The 17,249-nt window shown below is 28.2% G+C and overlaps 1 protein-coding gene across 1 annotated transcript in view; it reads left to right on the top strand.

Annotated features, from left to right (window-relative positions):
- Positions 1–1,446: 1,446 nt before the first annotated feature.
- The window catches only part of LOC127283674 (uncharacterized), a 339,220-nt gene continuing 323,417 nt past the window's right edge, over positions 1,447–17,249 (top strand). Inside the window, exon 1 of the mRNA XM_051308689.1 lies at positions 1,447–1,457. The gene's annotated coding sequence lies outside the window, so the exon portion shown is untranslated. The remainder of the gene's footprint in view (positions 1,458–17,249) is intronic.

The raw sequence follows: 17,249 nt of genomic DNA, 5'->3' as shown, positions 1-17,249 counted from the left end.
GAATTATGAAGAAAACTTTAATGAAAAAAATATTCATTTTATATTATTTCTTAGTCAAATAAAGACTCATTGCAGTCAAATATTCGAATAAATGGATAAATTAATAACCAAATGAATGATGAATTGATATAAATGAGTATTTATTTGATAAGACTGATTACTATAATAAAGTAAACTCTTATTAGTATGCTACATTTATTTTTGAACCGATTTTATAATTTCCAAGATTCCACTTTATATAATTATTATTCATTTATTATTATCCAAATTTAAACGTTGATGAAATACAGGTATTTACTCAATAACAGTTTCAACCCTGTAAAATGCAGAGAGCATTAATGTTTCTCTCCAAATACCATACTACTAATGTGTCACGTGGTAGATCGCAGCGCAGCGCTAAAGTGAATAAAAAATGTTAATTTTCAAGGTTTAATCTTTCTTGTCCCATTTTTTCAACTACATGTCCCTACAGGAAAAAATCTCAGCTTTCCTTTAAAAAAAAAAAAAAAAAAAAAAATCGTACCTTTTACCCCGAAAAAGTCAAAAAAAATTTTGAAATTAATTTTTTTTGGTTCAAAAATTTTTTTTTTCAAAAATGCATGTCCTCAATCGAAAGAGCATTAAAAAAGCTATCGAAACTGATGTTGATAAAAATTTTTTTTTTTGATACTCAAGAAAAAAAAATTATTAAAGAAAACGCTACCCATAAACTTCAACCCCCTCCCCCCGAGTAAATATTGGTCCAAATTGAAAAATTTTTTTACGATAAATTACCACCCAATAGAAGTACAAATTACTCCAGTTTGAGCGAAATTGAGACAAAATTTTTTTTTACTTTGATCACTTCACCCGAGATCCCCCATATATGGGTGATTCTCCAGAAACGGGTCACTTTTAAATAAGGAATTTTTTTTCAAAATTATTTAAAAATACATGTTTATTGCATCCTTTTTATTAATTATGATTGGAACAAGTGATTCTAATAAATATTTGAGCTTAAAAACCGTTTTTAATGTAATTTTAACGATAAATATGTATTGTAGTACTTTCAGCGCAATAGCGTAGCAAGGGCGGCCGGGGACCCAGGCACCATTGTTTTTGCGCAGACATGTAATTAAATTTTTAATATTTAATTTTTCGAGAACAAAACAATAATTTCTTTGCAAAAATTAATTGTTTTGTAGAAATTTATCTCGGATTTTTTTTATAAAGATAGAGAAAAAAAATTAAGTTTCTTAAACGCAAGGGAACTGAAAAGCTGAATGACGGCCCTGTAGTTGAGTGTCGTTTCTGCTCGCGCGAAACTTGCGCATGCTCAATAAAATTTCGGGGGCCGGAGTTGAGAGAGCTGGAGTTGAGAAACAAATGAAAAACATTAATTACTTTGTTAATTAAGGACTAAATAAAAAATCCTTTAGGGATTTTATACAATTTTATTACTTTTATCGATACTATAGGTTGAAATTCAAAATTATTTTGAAAAACGATTGTTTTAAACAGGTTCGGAGTTGAGACATAATAAAAATACGCAAATTGTATTGTTTAATAATATAAATTTAAAAGTTAATTAGTTAATTAGTACCGTTGATTTTTATTCAATTGGGATTTTTACACATATTTATCAAAAAATTGCTTTAGTTACAATGAAAATAACAAGCAAAACCTCGAAAAACTAGTCAAATTCTCAACTCCGGATCCAGAAAAAAATTTACGAAGAAACATTATAAATAAACATTTTTTTATTTAAATGGACGAAAAATTAAAAACCCTTTTAGGGAATAACAGTTTTTCAGCCATACTTTAAAATGACTATAATGACAAATTTTATTTTTTTAATTTTAATGTCAAAAATCTTATTCAAAAATAGCAAAATCCATGTGTGGAACGAGCAAAAGTATATTTTTAGCATATTTCAGATGACAAAATAAATTTTGGGAAGTAAAATATCATTATATTGATAATGAGTTTATTAAAGATCATTAAAATGAAGAAATTAAAAAAAAAATAAACCAATTCTAGATAATATTTATTAACTAATTAATCAAAGAATCAAAAGTGACCTGTTTCTGGAGAATCACCCATATATATACCTATATACACATAGGGAGAAATCTCTGCACAGTGAAGATAAGGTCTGGCGCGATTTCTTAGAGCGCATTCCGAGACTTGGTTGAAATGTAAGACAAAGTCTTTTGCCGTCTTTGTAAATCTTATTCGATCTCTCGATTCTAACTGATTTTTGACAAAAAAGAAGAAAGAAAGAAAGAAAGAAAAAGAAATATTTCGTGTAAAAATAAAAGCCGAGAATTTCTCAAGGTTTCATAGAAAAAAAAGGAACTCAAAATGAGTACACAGAAAAAAAGTGGACTCATTTTTGTTGCACCTCATTATGCATCAAAATGACTTAACAGACAACTTCACATTACTTAAAATGAATCTGAATAGAAAAAAAACTGTAAAAGGATAGGTTATGTTCTACATTGTGATTTTTTCATATTGGTAGTACTGCTGAATCTTGTAAATTATATAAAATAAATAATAAATTAAATTATTCTTGGAGAATATTTATGTCTTTGATTCTTGTGTAATAAAATTTGTTAAAATATAAAAATTTTCTTCATATTTATATTTTTTTCATTACCTATTCACTTCATTGTAACAATTTTTAAATTAAGCGCCATTTGCGTTATATGATTGACACTAATACAGTTAACACTGACGTTAACAAGATTCCTAACCTAAAAATTCTATTATTTAATTTCGTTAATTAAAGTTTTCTTTGTTCATTAAAACAATTATTTTATTTAATATTTTTCTAAGTAATTATTTGTTTGTCCACGATAATTTAACATCAATCTCGAACTCAAAATGAACCTGATTGTGTTCAATTTGAAAAATTTCACTAAAAACTCAAAATGAGTCAAACCAGATCATTTTTGCTGCACTTCAAAATGAGTCGCTATTCAATTTGATCTCAGTTTTTTTCTATGTACATGCAGTAAAAATGATCTTGTTTTGACTCATTTTGAGTTTTTAGTGAAATGTTTCAAATTAAATTAGATGAGGTTCATTTTAAGTACGAAATTAATGTTAAATTATCGTGGACAAACAAATAATAACCTTAGAAAAATATTAAATAAAATAATTGTTTTTAATAAACAAACGTACAGCCCTAAAGAAAACTTTAATTCTCTAAGGTGATTTACACAAATTAACTGTAAATTAAATAATAGAATTTTTAGGTTAGGAATCTTGTTGACGTCATTGTCAACTGTATTAGTGTTAATCATATAACGTAAAAGGCGCTTAATTTAAAAATTCTTACAATAAAGTGAATATGTAATGAAAAAAATATAAATATGAAGAAAATTTTCATATTTTAACAAATTTTATTACACAAGAATCAAAGACATAAATATTCTCCAAGAATAATTTACTTTAATATTTATTTTATATATAGTATTACAAGATTCTGCAGTACTATCAATATGAAGATATCACAATGTAGAACATAACCTATATTTTTACAGTTTTTCTACGCAAACTCGATTTGAATCACTTTAGGTTCATTTTGAGTAAATTGAAGTTGTCTGTTAACTCATTTTTATGCAGATTTCATAATAAGGTGCAACAGAAACGAATCCATTTTTTTCTGTGTTACAGAATAATAAAAAAAAATTTTTAAGTCAATTTACTGAGTAGTTTAGAAATGGTAGAGGTTAATAATGTGAACAGGGTCACACTGACCCTGACTGTACTTTGTGTTTAAAAAAAGAGACATATACTCCGAGGGTTAAACTTTGTTATAAAAATTATAATATTTGAAAGACAATGTCACGATATCTGATTCCTCAAATATTTTGGATGAGAGTATAAAGAAATTATAAGCAACTTCTAATGGAACGAAGCTTGATAAATCATTTGAATAATATTAGTTATGAAAGCAAAGTGAAGAGAGAGGGGAAAGGGGGATTTCGCAAAGATGTAAAAGACAGAGACGAAAGGAGAAATGTTCATTGTTCCGCAATGTGTTCATGATTCGAGTCACGCATTCTATCGGAAATTAGAGCCGCGTCAACCACCCCTCCTACTCAGCAGGCGACGAAAGTTGCCAACGACCAAGCTCATTCGGGAAAGGGGCTTGGCAAGAGAGTTCGCGAATGAACGAGGTGCTTAAAAGGAGGAAGGGTGACTTTAGATATGCCAAACGTGTGCCAACTCCATTACATATATATATATACACACATATGTGAAATTAAAATTTCATAATCCGTGTACAAAAAAAAAAAAAAAGAAAACACTACATACACGGAGAAAAATGAGTTTGCTATTATATGGATAGATAATTTTTAGCTGTGGTAGCTCATATAATTAACTGTAACAGAAAATATGTTTTTTTTTTTGACTAATTTTCGGTTTTTGAATTAGCATTTGACAAAATTCATTTTGAAACGAATTTTTACTTTACAGAATTTTTAGGTACCAAATTTTTATTTCGTTGAATTTTTATTTTACAGAATTTCTCTTTACTCAACTTTTTTATTTAAAAAAATTCCAATTTAACCGAATTTTATTTTAGCAATATTTTCAATTAATAGAATTTTAAGTACTTCGAATGTTTAAGTCACCGAATCTTAAATTGCAAATGGACAAAAAGATTTCGGCGCTTTTTTTAAAATTGACCAATTACGATTTTCTTGATAATTTCTGATTAGTCAATTTTAAAAATCGCGCCCAAATCTTTTTGTAGGTTATGTTTGTTCGGACAATTTCAATTTCGGACAAATTAAGATTCGCGGTGAATTATAAATTTTGACACTTAAAAATTTGTATCACTTAAAATTCAATTGAATGAGAATTATATGATAAATTAAAATTCTATTAAATTGGAATTATTTTAAAATAAAAAATGGGATAAAAAAAATTCTGTTAATGGCTATACTTCGAAAAATGAAAATTCGTCTAAAAAAGTAATTATATCAAATAAAATTTTTTTGAATTGAAAATTCTAACAAAATAATATTTTGAATTTATGATATATATTAATTTGATATAATTTTGTACAATTATTTTTTATTAAACAATTCAGTTATTTCTTCTTTCATTTTCAATATGCTTATACTTCTGTTAATAAAAGACTTAATTGAAAGCCATAAAAACTCTTAATTTATACAATAAACCTCAAATTTAATTACTCTTGAAAGTAAAACTGGTCTTGAATCTCTTGAATGAAAATAGAATGTTTAAAAGAAGAAACATGTACAGCTTGTCAATGATAATTATATTTGTGTTGCAAAAATTTCTTTTGACAAAAAATTAAATTAGTATTAAACACAAATATTATTATTATTTTTCAAAAACTAAATTTTGTGCTGATTTTGGCTAGTCTAGTAAAAAAAAGATACAATCATAAAATTTATGAAAAATAAAAAAATTTTCAAAATAATTTAATATTAGAATCCCAAAAATAACGATACCTATAGCAAAATAGTTCCAATTCTGAACGAGGAAACGCGCCAAAATTTGAAATGAGTTACAAATCGTAAATATTTATGAAATAGAAAATTTGCCATTTTTTTTTCGTTACTAAATTTTTTTTAGCATTTTGTTTAAAAATTGTGATAAAAATAGAAAATAAGCTAATTTTTTTTTCTTTATTTCTAACAAAAATTAGAATGTTTTGAAAAAATATGATTGATAAATAGAATCTGTGCAATTTTATTTCCTTTATTTTTAAAGAAAAATTTAAATTTTTTTTAAAAATTAATGTTATTAAAGAATAAAAATTAAGCTGTTATTTTTCTTTATTTTTCGATTATAATTTTTTGAAATAACAATTGTTTAACAAAATTTTTTTTGTTTTTAATAACTTGTTATAGAAAATTACTAATTTAAAAATATATAAAAATATATATAATAATATAAAAATAATATATCTTTATATAATATAATGACAGCTGCAACTTTGTGATCCCTGCATGCTGCTGCCATCTGATGGCGAAAGAACGTAATGAACCTCCTACAGACTGTCATTATATTATTCTCCTATTTCCTGTTACTTTTTCCTTTATGTAGAAAATAAAGGAAAAAATTTACCTTAATTTTTCAGCCGTTCGGAATTGGAACTATTTTGCTATATAGGTATCGTGCATATAGCTAAAGTGATAGGTAAATATCCTGTATACTTTACACATTAATTAATATAATGAATTAAAGATTAATTTATCGAAACTATCCCGAGGAGAAAAAGGCCTACTTTTCTAGGAGTAAAGTAGGGTTAAACAGACCCTCTTTATACTTTTGGATTCAAATTAGGGACTAAAAATTGATTAAAATATTAAAAATTTTGAAATTGCTCTAAATTTATTATTTTTTTGAAAACGCTTCAAAATATATTAATTCCAATTTTTAAAGGGTAATTAAAGAGAAATTGTGTGAAAACAAATTTCAATTTTATTTTAAGCAAAATAATTAAAAAAAGTATTTTTGTTTCCTCAACCAGTCGCAAATTTCCCTTTTCTCCACCATTTCATTCAAAGGAGGACCTACGAGAGTCTAAAAAATCCAAAAGAGGGTTTATTCAAGTTCTAAGAGGAGCTAAAGAAGATTCAAATTTCGTTTCAAGTATTGAAAAAATCAACTCTCTAAATCATAATTTATCATTTCCACGAGTTCATTTCATTATTTTTCATCAATTAACATCAACCTTTTGCCTTAAATTGAACCAAACCGATTTTTGACTGAATTGAGTCAAAATTGGGTTTACACAATAATCCGCCAGGGTCAAAAATCAGAAACATATAACCTAAAGTTTTTTTGAAGCTTAGGTTTTTAATCTAGAGAGATGTGACGGCTTTTTTGATCTTGGACTTGAAATCTCGTCTCGAATGACATTGGCCAGAGCGGAAGGCTGCTATAGTTTCGATAGCCTTGTTCTGATAATGCAGATATAGAAAGGAAAATGTATATAATATTCTCTTGGTTTATATATATATATATATATATATATATGGCAAAAAAAGGATTCCCCTTTTCTCGTAGAAACTGGCACGTGGATATTTTCCAACAAATCAGCATTGTCTGATGAGTCGAGGGGGGGTTTGTTAAAAGCGCGCGGGGGTGTTTGTGATGGGATTGGCGCGGTTTGAAGAACAAAGGAGCATCCCGTTACGAATCGCTCTTTGCTATATACGTTAGTGAACATGGCGTATCTACATCCCGTTTTGCTGCCTATTCAGAAGTCCCTTTCTCCGTTCTTCCTACTGAAGCTCAACCACGATTATTACCGATACATCCACTTCGCGCCTTTTCATTCCGTTACTTCTCTCCTCATGGAGAGATTGTATATATATATATACATTGCTCTGTGTTACATACATACACGACTACTTTTGCACGTACGACTCTCGGAGAGTGGATCAGGTATCCATGTCGATTCTATAGTTATAACTTTTTTGAGTGTGACACGTGCATCTACTTCAATACATTCCGAAGAGATGCATTGCACTTTTGCGCGTCTTTGCGAAATAAAATGAGATGATCATATAAAAGTTCAATCAGTTTTTTTTTCATTACATTTTTTTTTTTTATGTTTGCAATGATTGGAAATATGGAGCATTAACGTAGAATAGTATGGGGATGAGAGAAGGCGAGATCCAGAGAAAATGAAAAATAGAACAATGCTGCTGAATATGTAGGTCTCGATTCATGCATATACTTGATACATTTATATATCGGTGTCATGAATTGTCGAGATAGAAACTGTATAATGCGATGTTTAGAATATAGCTGTTTATATCTCACGTCAATCTCTGACACTGAAACTCGATTAATCGTCACATTTATAACACGCACATTGATAAAAAAAAAAATAATAAAAAAAAAAAAAAAAATTGGTGCTAGAATTGCATTATGCACTATTGTAAAACTAAACCTTTTAACTCGACATTTCTACCTTCAATTTATTGAATTAATTATTTATACAATTCTCTACTTTGGATTCAAAATAGTTAACAATAGCCAAACAAGAAAATAAATAAATCTTAATAATTTTCATACTAAATATTACAAATATTAAAAATTTAATAATAAAGAAACCAATTTCGCTTACACTGATTTTAACTCAAATCATATATGTGAAATTTGTAACCCCCTTTAATAATTTGAATTAATAGAAAACAAATAGGTTACACTGGCATTGTATAAACTCAGTTAAAAATTAAAGTTAATTACCATCAGGACCAGATGATGTTGCGATTATTAATATTTTAAGAAGTTAAAATAAAAGTTGTGCTTTTCCTTAAAATGGAAATATACACTATAAATGTAAAAATTACTTACGTAATAACAGAAATAAAACTGTGTGCATTCGTTCACTTACCTAAAACAGAAATAAGGCAAAAATTAATATAAAATAATAATGGTTAAATTGTTCATTAAATTGTTAATAATAATAATTATATATGACGCTCCACGAGAAAAGGGACCTTAAGTCAAAAAAAATTTTAGGTTATGTTTGTGATTTTTGGAGTAAAAGTACTTGTGGATTATATAAAAATCAACTTGTCTTAATACAAAACATTTGTTTTAGTCTCCATTGCATTCAAAAATTTCAATAAAAAGAAAAACTAATTTTTAATTTACCCAATTAAAAAACCTCCATGAAGTTGGCGTCGACGCTCAGCGTCGAAAATTATTTTTCATGGGACCAAAAATATCAAAACATTTTTTAAAAAGGTTTAGGGTTCACACAAAAAAAAGTAATTTGAAATTTTTGATTCTACGAAAAACAATTTTCGGCGCTGAGCGTTGAAGCCAACTTCATGGAGGTATTAAAAAAAAACTGTTTATCAAGGTAACACTATCGCTAAACATAACCTAAAATTTTTTGCCGTAAGGTCCCTTCTCTCGTGGAACGTCACATACAATGGCAAATTCATATCCAAAATGTGGATCAAATAAAAAATTGATACAAAATTTTGGTCACAATTTAATACACTTTTGGTATCAATTTGATACTTTCAAGAAAACTGTGATAATAAATAAATAATTACATTTAAATACAAGAAAATAAAATATTTCATTGAAGACTGGAAGACAGAGAGAGAGAGAGAAAGAGAAACATAAAGATAAATATAAATAAGAAATATAATACATTAAAAAGAAACAATATATCAATGCCATGAAATCAAAACAATAAGTTAGCTTTACGAGAAACCGATCGGAATTTCACGACAGCATATCGTTTAGATAATAATGAATGCACGTCAACTGGAATAAATCTGATTCTTTTTCGATTCCATAGATGGTACCGCTATATTTGAGAAATCACATAAACCTCGATTTATCTCGAATCAAGCACTTCTCTGCGAGAATGTCTATACAAGAGACGCTTTCTCCAAATCCCATCGAAATTGACCACCGCCTCTTTTATTCAAGCGACAGAATTATAAAAGACAGAAAACACCTGCGGTGACAGATCAAGGTGTGCGTGCACCATTTTTTATAGATAACTGTAAATCATAATATATAAATTTCGATCATCGGATAATGAATTTTAATTTTGACTCAGTGTGAATGTCAACTTGATTTTTAATATCGGATCATCCGATACTAAAATCTGTTGAATTTAAATAGTTTTTGCAACGTTTATATTAATATCTAAATCTGAATTAGTTTGGACTAATTTAATTGCGTCGATTTGATTTTTAACTGAATTAGTAACCGTTTCGAATAATTTTTAGTCTGACTAAATTTTAGTTTGGCAAATTGATAGTATAAATCAACAAATTTACGGCTATTTCAATTAGTAAACTTTAATAAATAAATTAGTAGTTTAGACTATCAATTAATAAGTCAAAAGTGACTAATTCAAATTTACAAAGTACAGCTTTCGTATATGAAATTGTTACGAAAATAATTCCTAATTAATAGTTACGTCCGTCCAGCTAGCACCTCCACAAGCATTAATCAAAAAATCAAATATGCTAGAATTATGTGCTAATTTTGTGCCTAATTAAAAAATTTTGTGCTCTTTATGTGCTTTTCAATGACAAGAGAAACACCAACCTTAAAAAAAAACGTTACAATAAAATTTAGATTTTGATTCATTTGAGTAAAAAAAATTGTCAAGGTACATAAGATTTACTCAAATTTCATGTTCTCAAATTTTGTGCTCCTAACCTCTTTCTCAAAAAACACCCTCTTTCTAAAATTCAACTCTAAACTCATAAAAATTTGATTTCCATTCTTTTGAGTAAATAATGTTGTTAACCAACATAACATTTACACAAATTTCGTGCTCCTAACCATTTACTCAAAAACAACCTCCATTTCTAATATTAAACTCTAAACTCATAAAAAATAGAACTTCATTCTTTTGTGTAAATAATAGTGTCAACCAACCTAATATTTACTTAAATTTCATGTTCCCAAATATTGTGCTCCTAACCTCTTACTTAAAACCACCCATATTTCTAATATTGAACCCTAAACTCATAAAATCTTGATTTTGATTCTTCTGAGGGAATATTATTCACTCAAATAATATTCACACTATTATTCACTCAAAAGAATGAAATTCTAATTTTTATGAGTTTAGAGTTCAATATTAGAAATGGGGGTGGTTTTTAAGTAAGAGGTAAGGATCACAAAATTTGAGAATACGAAATTTAAATAAATGTTATGTTGGTTTACACTATTATTTACTCAAAAGAATGGAAATCAAATTTTTATGAGTTTAGAGTTGAATTTTAGAAAGAGGGTGTTTTTTGAGAAAGAGGTTAGGAGCACAAAATTTGAGAACATGAAATTTGAGTAAATCTTATGTACCTTGACAATTTTTTTTACTCAAATGAATCAAAATCTAAATTTTATTGTAACGTTTTTTTTAGGGTTGGTTTTCTGTTGTCATTGAAAAGCACATAAAGAGCACAAAATTTTGGCGTTGTAGTTTTTTTGATTGCTTTTATTTTACTATAGGTGAGGTGCTAGCTTACGTTTTGCTAGCACCTCATAATTAAAAGTAAAAAAAAAATTATTTATTGATGAGCACAAAATTTTTTAATTAGGCACAAAATTAGCACATAATTCTAGCATATTTGATTTTTTGATTAATGCTTATGGAGGTGCTAGCTGAACGGACGTTTAATAGTTCCAATTTATTGGTAACTTAAGGGGTTAAACAAATCATAAATAAAATTTTAAACGCATTCTTCTCAAAACTACTTTTTTGAAATGACCGGAAACATAACTTTCACAAATCTCATCCGATTTACCTAAAAATTTAACTGTAGCTTCTTTATAACATTATCTAGAGAAAGAAAATTAGGGCTCTTTTTGACGTTCTAGAGTGGTACGTTTAACCCCTTAATATAAAACTTTTTGTCTGATCCTTAAAATCTTACTCATTGTTCATTCAAATCTAATAAGAATTAGGTTTCCTGAATTTTTACTTTCCTATCGTAAAATCTCTTGCGGATGTTAATTACATGAATTCTGATTATAAGAGTGGAAAAAGTAAAAAAAAAAAAATGTACTCTTGAAAAGGCAAAGTAAAAAAACGCAACGAAAAGTTTGTAAACGAAATCTCTAGATTTTTGTCAATTAGTTAATTTTAAATTAAATGTAACAAATTTACTGATAAGTTAAACAATTACAATGCTAATAGAAATGACAAAATATTAATCAAATGTACAATGGAAAAATGGACACGTATAATAATAAAAACATAATTTTTTATCCCAAAATTAGGAGTGATGACCCATATATATATATTTATATTAGTACTGAAACGAACATAACCTCAAAATTCAAGGTCATAGGTTTCCAGGATTCAAGGTCATGGATCAAACATAACCTCGAAATTTAAGGGCATAGGTTTCCAGGATTCAAGGCCTTAGTTCAAAAATAACCTCAAAATTCAAGGTCACAGGTCAAACATAACCTAAAAATTCAAGGACATAGGTTTAGAGACCGTTGGGTTTGAGTCTATTTCCAATAAACGTAACTTCAAATTCCTCTAACCAAGAAACGAACATAACCTCAAAATTAAGATAAAATTTTTATAATTTTAATACTTGCAAGCCTTGAAAAAATTAAGCATTAAAGTGAAAAATAATAGGGGGTGTGTCCCCCTAATATATATATATACAAAAAAAAGATTCATTAGCCGCATATATATATATATATAGTGGACGATTTTGTGGAATTTGTCGGTTTAGATATAAACTGATAAATGTGTGGTAACGAGCAAGTTTGATCTTCCAATTTTTTTATCCATCTAAAAGACAGAGTATCAGCAAAAGGTATAGGAGACAAGGGGCTACTGTTGAATTAATCGTCTTTGTAGAGAAGAGAAGTGCAAGAGACGATCCCTTGGTACTTCTCGAGCTCAAGTTCAATTTGTCATCCTAACGAGGGACTTCGAAAGTATTTAAAAAGTTCGGTCACCCTCCACCAACGCCCTCCGGCATTTCTACTTTATTCGCCTTCTTTCCTCTCTTCATGACACGACAGATTGTACCATCAACCGCGAATTTCTCATCACGACGGTTATAATAAGCGGAAAGAAAAACAGATATTATTTGTCATTTTTATAAAAGTCGCGTTCAAAATTAGTTTTACATATCTATATAGGCCGCAAAGTTTCAAAAAAACTTTTTTAATTCTTTTTATTGATGAAAGATAAAATTTAAAATACGCACCCAAATCGAAAACAGTTTGTTTCATTTATAGTCAAAAGTTTTTATCAACAAATGTGCCATTATAATTGAGAACAAAATTTTGCATTAAGTTGAATATAAATTTTCTTGGTTATTAATTCATTTAGAAAATCGTTTGTTTGAAAGAATTAAATTTTTGTACAAATCAACCAAATAAATGAATTGCTGGTACGTGGTAACAAAAAAGTATTTTCTAAACATTTTTTTTTTTTTTATAATAAAAAGTCTTTTCTAATAACTTTTGATTTCTAAAATATATATTTTTCTAACAAATTTAGATTTTTAAAATAGGTACATTTTTTTTAAAAAAAGGACATTTTTCCGCAAAAATAAATTTTTTATCAATTCATTATGAAAAAACTAGAAATAGTTTTAAATGGTATAAAAAATACTATAAGGAATAAATCTTTATCTGGAACAGCGAAATTTTTCTCTAGAAAAGCGAAAACTTTCGCTGTTTCAATGAAACTTATCACTGTTCTAGTTAAAGATTTTTTTTCCGTGTAAATTTGAAAAAAGAATGATTAAAATTACCAAAAATTATATTTAAGTTTGTAAATTTTTACTCAAAAATTTGAAATACATTTATTAAAGATTGAAATATATTTTTAGAAGTCTAATACTTTTTATATCAATATTTCACATTTTTACACATTTTTCTTAAATTGAAAAATATTTATTGAAATGTCTACTAAATTTATTGAAATTAATTAAATATTTTCTTTCAGTGTATAACTTCCTCCTATGATTTAAATTTGAAGGGGTTAAAATAATTAATTTAATTAAATAATTATAGTATATTTAAAAAGTTGATTCAGTCGAAATTTGATTAGGTAAATGAAAATTCAATAAAAAATTGTAATTCTTTTAATTTAAAATTCGATATAAAAAAATTTTTTAATATTAATTCAAATATATGCAAATTATATTACTAATGAAATTCTATTAAATAAAATTTATGCTTTTTTTAATAATTATTTTTGTTTGAAAAAGTTTGTGCAACATATTTCGTATTTCTACCATTTTGTATAGAATCGAAAAATATTAGATACGTATTTTTTTATTTTGGCAGACATGCTATTTTAGGGGTTGAAAATGGGGGTTAAAAATAAAAAAAAACCTCAAATGTGTGTAAAGTTTTAATTAAGATAAATTTTTTCAAATTCAGTCGATTCGCTTGAAACTCGTTACTCGGAGGTTTTCGGGGTTGTTGATTACGAATCAGAGGTCAGTTTTTCAAAATTCAAAATGGCGGATCCAATATGGCGGATGATTTTTTTAAATTCAGCTGATTCGCTTGAAACTCGTTACTCGGAGATTTTCGGGGTTGTTGATTACGAATCAGAGGTCAGTTTTTCAAAATTCAAAATGGCGGATCCAATATGGCGGATGATTTTTTTAAATTCAGCTGATTCGCTTGAAACTCGTTACTCGGAGATTTTCGGGGTTGTTGATTACGAATCAGAGGTCAGTTTTTCAAAATTCAAAATGGCGGATCCAATATACCGGAAAAATTTTGAAAAAACTTAATATATTCGTCTGAAGTAAGTAGTTTCCAGTGATTTTAAATATTTGTCCGCCATATTGGATCCGCCATTTTGAATTTTGCAAATCGGACTTCATATTCGTAATCAGCGACCCCGAAAACCCCCGAGTAACGAGTTTCAAGCGAATCAGCTGAATTTAAAAAAATCATCCGCCATATTGGATCCGCCATTTTGAATTTTGCAAATCGGACTTCATATTCGTAATCAGCGACCCCGAAAACCTCCGATTAACGAGTTTCAAGTGAATCGACTGAATTTGAAAAAATTTATCTTAATTAAAACTTTACACACATTTGAGGGTTTTTTTTTTATTTTTAACCCCCATTTTCAACCCCTAAAATAGCATGTCTGCCAAAATAAAAAAATACGTATCAAATATTTTTCGATTCTCTACAAAATGGTCCAAAGCAAAAGTCGATCCCAGTTTTACACTTGGGCAGTGTTACTTGTAAGTAGAACAAAAAATTTAATTTTGACGATATTTAGAGTTTTTTATTCTCCGGGGCATATAATTGTAAATAGATTTAGAGAGAAAAATGAAGGACACTGATTCCCATTTGGAATATATAAAGTCGAGTGGAACGTAAAGAAATTATATATATATATATATATATATATATATATACGAAATGCATATTCACCGAGGATAATAATGCTACTTGCATATAGTATTTTCAGCGGTACAAATAAATGTATATATATATATATTTAACGACGCGATCTGATGTCGATAAGCCCGGGACCAGCACGCTATGTACGTATACGCATAGTTTTTTTTTCTCAGTCTTAGAACAATTATTATTCCTACCGAATGCATATGGTAGCGAGCGTTTTTCATATACATATGTATATATAGATGGGACCAAGGCGAGCATTTAATATTGCGGGAATGCGCAATGTATTTCCCGGTATTCGCATAGCGAAGCGACCTATACTATATAATCACAACCATATATATTTATTATGTATAGGTACCGAGCTAAAAGAAGATTTACGATTTCACCAGGAAGCTTTCTCTCTCGCCTCCATTTTTGGCCATTGGCTCCCTTAAATGGATTTAACCCTTTCGCACGCGCGTTAAACACGCGATTATGTTGCCTATGCGATCTCTTGTTTGCATTTATGAATTTCTATAATAGCTCACAATTGATATTCATAACAGATATTTATTTGTATAATTTAACTTCTTTTTTTCTGTTTGATTAAGGAAGAACTCTCGATTTTGGAATTGACAGACTAGCCCCTTCGCTGTCACTGACCTCCATAGCAGCACGCAAAAAAGTCGTGCCCTGTATGTCACTGACTGCTATAGCAGCATAAAAAAAACCATTCAAAAGTTAAAAAATCCGGCTAAAAATGCTTACTCGGGGGTTTTTTGGGGTCGCTGAATTCAAATCTGGAGTCAAAAATAAAAAATTCAAAATGGCGGATCCAATATGGCGGACTATAAAGTTTAAAATTGGTGGCACAAAAACTTCATTTTTACTGGACTGCGAAGAGGCTAGTCCAGTCAAGTTAGCATTTTAAGATGTTTTAACTCAGGACCTCAGTTTTTTTTTTGTTAAACCCTTCATTTTGGGGTCAAAATAAAGTACCTAAATTGTATACTTCAAACTCCTTCGGGAACATAATTTTTTTTTTTGTAAAATAGATGCAAAAAATCAGTTTTTTGCAAATTGCTGCTTCCCATTATATTTTAGCGTAAAAATAGTTCAGAGAGAAAAGAAAGTGTATAAAATTCTGAGTAATTTGAAAAAAAATCAACCCTGTAGTTTAAAAATTGTCGGAGATATACCTTTTTCGAAAAACCCATTTTTTTTCGTGATTTTGACCCCAAAATGAAGGGTTTAACCAAAAAATACTGTGCTCCTGAGTTAAAATATGATATGCCTTGTTTTTCGTCTAATATTTAACTGGGACTAAACAGTATAGATATTGGTTTAAAATAGTTAAGTTTTTAGAGGTCAAGGTTGACTATGACAAAAATTATAAAAATTTTATTTTTCACGTTTTACCCTGTGTCTCATGGGAAAATGCACTTCCATCATTTTTAAAATTTAATTGTAAGAAATATGACAGAAAGATATTAATATAACTTGTTACAGTTAAAGTTAACCCATTAATGCCTGAATGCCAGACTATCAAAAAAAAAATTGCGACTTTTTGAATTATAAACTTTCTTTTTTTCAAAATGGCGCCTAAAATCTCAAAAAATTATGAAAATTTTTAATTCATGGTTCGATACATAATTTTTTTTTTTATAAATTTGACTTTAAATTAATTCCTCGGGGATTTTTGGGCTCGCTGAATAAGAATATGCTATCGGATTTTAAAAATACAAAATGGCGGATCCAATATGGAGGATAAAAAAAAATTTTAATTTCATTCAATCCTCTTAAAAATGCCTACTAGGGAGTTTTCGGGGTCGCTGATTACGTATCTAACATTAGTTTTTGTTTTGACTAACTATGCAGGGAGGGTTCTTCTTTAATAACACTAGTTTAAAAATGGGTATACCTATAAACTTAATTCTAGTACGCTGTATTCAATTATTTTGTTAGCCTTTTTTTAATGTTTGGTCAAATTTTCCAAATATTTACAATTTTATCTTTTTAAGTCCATTAATTGATTCACTAAGGCAGAAGCTAATTTTGATAACAAATTAAAAAAAAAAATGTTCCATTGAAAATTATCTCACATAAGTCGTGGAAACAAAACAGTATATATATTTTATATAGAGGGAGTATCAATATATTCATGAATGAAATAAAACTTAGGAAAATGAAGAGAAAAAGTCATTTGCGTTAACCGAATTCAGTCACACGTGAACTATCTTAATACATTACGTCCCTTTTCAATAGAAGGCGTTCTTCGGTTGACGAGTTTTTTGTCTCTTAATACGATCTAAATGAAGTGCTCGTATAAGCGAGACTGTGCGAACTTCTCGTATAATATGACTTATTGAACGATTTCGAATTTA

This window comes from Leptopilina boulardi, unplaced genomic scaffold (assembly GCF_019393585.1).
Source record: "Leptopilina boulardi isolate dan_hultmark-lab unplaced genomic scaffold, ZJU_Lbou_2.1 LbouV2_310, whole genome shotgun sequence".
In the NCBI taxonomy this organism is placed as follows: Eukaryota; Metazoa; Arthropoda; class Insecta; order Hymenoptera; family Figitidae; genus Leptopilina; species Leptopilina boulardi.
Note: the sequence above shows the minus strand (reverse complement) of the source record. Positions and strands in the feature narration are given on the sequence as shown.